The sequence below is a fragment of the Bison bison genome, unplaced genomic scaffold, assembly GCF_000754665.1.
Source record: "Bison bison bison isolate TAMUID 2011002044 unplaced genomic scaffold, Bison_UMD1.0 scf7180017864135, whole genome shotgun sequence".
NCBI lineage: Eukaryota > Metazoa > Chordata > Mammalia > Artiodactyla > Bovidae > Bison > Bison bison.
This window is the reverse complement of record NW_011494707.1, coordinates 122,370-127,344: the sequence shown is the minus strand read 5'-3', so window position 1 is coordinate 127,344 and position 4,975 is coordinate 122,370.

Genomic DNA, 4,975 nt, shown 5'->3' with positions numbered 1-4,975 from the left:
TTCATTGTGGTGCATGGCCTTCTCATCACGGTGGCTTCTCTTGTTGCAGAGCACAGGCTCTAGGGGACACGGACTCAGTAGTTGTGACTTGCGGCTCTAGAATGCAGGCTTAGCAGGTATAGCACACACATTTAGTTGATCTACACATGTGGAATCTTCCCAGATCAGGGGATCAAGCCTATATCCTCTGCTATATCCTCTGCATTCTCAGGCAGATTCTTATCCACTATACCACCAGGGAAATCCTATTCTGGCTAAATTTATGTCAATAAAAGTTCCATTTTACAGTATGTAAGTTCCTAGTTGGCTTAATTAATGAATATGCATTGGATACCCACATCATATTTAAGTAAGATAGAATACTGAAGCATTAATTACCAGGCATACTTTTAAGTTTATACTATTATTTTCCTTTTGCATGTGACAGAGAGACTATATATGTATATTTGGGTCTTAAAATGTGTTCGCGTTTGCTGTTTTGAGAAGTTATACTTTAACAGCTGTAAGGGGTTGTGAGATATGTATTCATGAGCTTGTCTACTCTCCTGGAAAATGCTGGTGTGTAACAGTTCACATTATTCACCTCCCAGTTTTCTCTGTGAAATAGAAGCTACTGTGGTTGAAAGTGATAATTAATATACATGAATGAGACTCTATTAGGAGCAATAGTGGCAAAGAGGAACAACTTTGTATGCAAGACATGCAAGATGTATTTTTGTTAAAAGACAGAGTAGGGTTGTTTTAAAGTAATATAACTGGTTGTTCTAGAATAAGACATAAAAGGTGTACGACAAAACTTAATGGATATAGGAAGTTGTGAAACTTCTAGAAAGGGAATTTTATTTGTTGAAATCGAAGCTGGCTAAAGTTTTTATGGATTTATTTATAAGATTTTCTAAAGGAGTTTTGGAATCAAATTATACTAATGCAAAACTAGAATTTGATTTTCTTTATCTCAAAATGGCAAAATTGTCTTGAATTATGGGCCTGCTCTTAGTAATAGATTGTAAATGGTTATTAGCTTCTGCATAGTTTATCTAGATAACAGAGATTCTGTTATAGAATAATCTTCTGTGGTTTATGTTGGCTATATTCTTTCCTTGATTATTTAAAAAAACAAAGACTTCTCACATTAAAGTTCTCTATAATCATGTTGTTTTTTATGTTTATTTTAAAATGTTTTGTTGCTACTTTGAAACGAGTTGCAAAGTATTGTCATTCAGGTACCCATGATCCAAATCATTTTTTTTAATATAAAAATATATTTATTTTAATTGGAGGCTAATTACTTTACAATAGTGAATCTTCTAACAACTTTTGATTATTTTTTTTTCCTTCCCCAACTTGAGTCATATCTTTTGTGACAGAAACTGCCTTTTGTATTTCTAAGAGAGGACTCTGGAAATCACAAAAGATTTATTCTTTCACCATGTAAAAAAAAATGTTGTTAGAAATTGTTAATTTGGGGGGATGATGAGCTGCTTGGGAAGTATTGTCAAATCCAATGAGATGTTTAACCATCCCCAGGTCATTCTTATACGGTTAAGCATTATTAAAACAAATATTTCAGAAATTATATGCTGTATGGAAGGTCCTAGAAATTTGTTAATGCTCTTAGTGCCCATGAGATGTTTTTATTTATCAGGGTCCTAGTTCTGCTTTGCCTGATATTAGACAACATTGTAAGGTTACCATATTTTCAAAGCATAATTTCAGTTATTTTAAAAATTATTTTACATCATGCTGTCAGTTATTTTTTAAAACATCAACTTGGTCTAGATTTACTTTTTAATTTGAATTTAACATCTCACACACTACTAGTTTTTGATGGAGGATTAACATCACTTGCTAAAGGAATTTTATTAATGTGCAGATGTTTAAGAACTACTCTATAACTACTCCAGACTTAGACAATCTCTTTATTTGATGTTCTTGATATTTACTTTGTATATTCTAACTACATGTTTGGTATAGTCATGGTAAATTATATCTCAGGATTAGTATATGTTAAACCTGAAGATTTTTTTCTTTGTAAAGATATTAATCTATTTTTATAGATTAGGTATAATATCTACTCTTCTTTGAAAATGGAATAATAATTATGTTTATAGACATGTCTAAAACTTTTAATACTGATTTTTATGTAGTTATCTAGTTTTATATGCCATAGAAACAATTAAATTTCATTTCCATTATTCTTATAATGAACTCTCCTTAGATCTTTCTCTTTTGAAAATTATCAATAATATATTAACCACAGCTATTTTATATCTTCTGTCATCAAGAGATAGTCTGTTTATGTTTTTTTAATACTTTCCTAAAAGCATTTATAATCAGCTATAGCCAGAGCTATAAAGGCCTATGGAAAAGGACCATACACAGTACATTTGGGCACAGGCTTCTTTTTTATTTTTAAGGTCTTAATTCTATCAGGAACGTGAATAAGAAAATAATATTTTTTAGTAGAGTTCTTGGACTAAAATTTTTTTTTTTTATTTTTCAGACAACCTTAATTGGAATTGATCAATATAGTTTTTAAAAAATATTTTTATTGAAGTATAGGGCACTGGAGTGGCTCTGAGGAGATAAACCACATCCAAGAACAAAGCAGAAGCCCCAGCAAGACAGTAGGATGGGCAAAATCATGTTTAGAATCAAACCCCATACCTGTCAGAAAGGCTCAGAGGGCTCAAACAAACCTTGTGTGTGCCAGGACCCAGAGGCCCCACAGAGACTGAGACAGAACTGTGTTTGAGTGTCTCATGTGGAGGTATGGATCAGCAGTGGACTGCCACAGGGGCAGGTGCTCCGGGTGCAGCAGATCTACCTGGGTATGGCATAAGCTCTCTCAGAGGAGGTCATCATTAACCCCACCATAGAACCACCAGAACTGACACAGACTGGAAAACAAACTCTTGGCGGGCACAAACAGAGCCTTATGTGCACCAGGACCCAGGAGAAAGGAGCAGTGACCCCACAAGGGACTGACCCAGACTTGCCCATAAGTGTCCAGGAATCTCTGGCGGAAGCGTGGGTCTGCAGTGGCCTGCTGCAGTCCTGGGGGCACTGAGTGTAGCAGTGTATGTATGGGACCTTTTGAAGGAGGTCACCATTATCTTCATTACCTCCACTATAGTTTGGCCCCAGGTAAATAACAGGGAGGGAACACAACCCCACCCATCAGCAGAAAATTGGATTAAAGATTTACTGAACATGGCCCCATCCATCAGAACAAGACCCAATTTCCCCCTCAGTCAGTCTTTCAGGAAGCTTCCATAAGCCTCTCATCCTTCTCCATCAGAGGGCAGACAGACTGAAAACCACAATCATAGGAAACTAACCAATCTGATCACATGGACCACAGCCTTGTCTAACTCAGTGAAACTATGATCCATGCCCTGTAGGGCCACCCAAGACAAATGGGTCATGGTAGAGAGTTCTGACAAAATGTGGTTCACTGGAGAAGGGAATGGCAAACCACATCAGTATTCTTGCCTTGAGGACCCCACGAACAGTATAAAAAGGCAAACAGATAGGACACTGAAAGATGAATTCCGCAAGTGGTAGGTGCCCAATATGCTACTGCAGATCAGTGGAGAGATAACTCCAGAAAGAATGAAGAGATGGAGCCAAAGCAAAACAATACCCAGTTGTAGATGTGACTGGTAATAGAAGCAAAGTCCGATGCTGTAAAGAGCAATATTGGATAGGAATGTTAGGTCCATGAATCAAGGCAAATTGGAAGTGGTCAAACAGGAGATGGCAAGAGTGGACATTGACATTTTAGGAATCAGCAAACTAAAATGGACTGGAATAAGTGAATTTAACTCAGATGACCATTATATCTACTACTATGGGCAAAAATCCCTTAGAAGAAATGCAGTAGCCATCATAGTTAACAAGAGTCCGAAATGCAGTACTTGGATGCAATCTCAAAAACGACAGAAGATTCTCTATTCGTTTCCAAGGCAAACCATTCACTATCACAGTAATCCACGTCTATGCCCCGAGCAGTAATGCTGAAGAAGCTGAAGTTGAATGGTTCTATGAAGATCTGCAAGACCTTCTAGAACTAACACCCCAAAAAGATGTCCTTTTCATTATAGGTTACTGGAATGCAAAAGTAGGGAGTCAAGAAATACCTGGAGTAACAGGCAAATTTGGCCTTGAAGTACAGAATGAAGCAGCGCAAAGGCTAATAGAGTTTTGCCAAGAGAATGCCTTGGTCATAGCAAGCACCCTCTTCCAACAACACAAGAGAAGACTCTACACATGGACATCACCAGATGGTCAATACGGAAATCAGATTGATTATACCCTATGCAGCCAAAGATGGAGAAGTTCTATACAGTCAGCAAAAATAGGACTGGGGGCTGACTGTGGCTCATATCATGAAATCCTTACTGTCAAATTCAGACTTAAATTGAAGAAAGCAGGAAAAACCACTAGACCATTCAGGTATGACCTAAATCAAATCCCTTGTGATTATACAGTGGAAGTGAGAAATAGATTCAAGGGATTAGATCTGATAGAGTGCCTGAAGAACTATGGACAGAGGTTTGTGACATTGTATAGGAGGCAGGGATCAAGACATCCCCAAGGAAGAGAAATGCAAAAAGGCAAAATGGTTGTCTGAGGAGGCCTTTTATATAGCAGTGAATAGAAGAGAAGTGAAAGGCAAAGGAGAAAAGGAAAGATATACCCATTTGAATGCAGAGTTCCAAAGAATAACAAGAAGAGATAAGAAAGCCTTCCTCAGTGATCAATGCAAAGAAATAGAGAAAAATAACAGAATGGGAAAGACTAGAGATCTCTTCAAGAAAATTAGAGATTCCAACGGACCATTTCATGCAAAGATGGGCACAATAAAGGACAGAAATGGTATAGATATAGCAGCAGAAGAAGATACTAAGAAGAGGTAGCAAGAATACACAGAAGAACTATACAAAAAAGATCTTCATGACCCAGATAATCA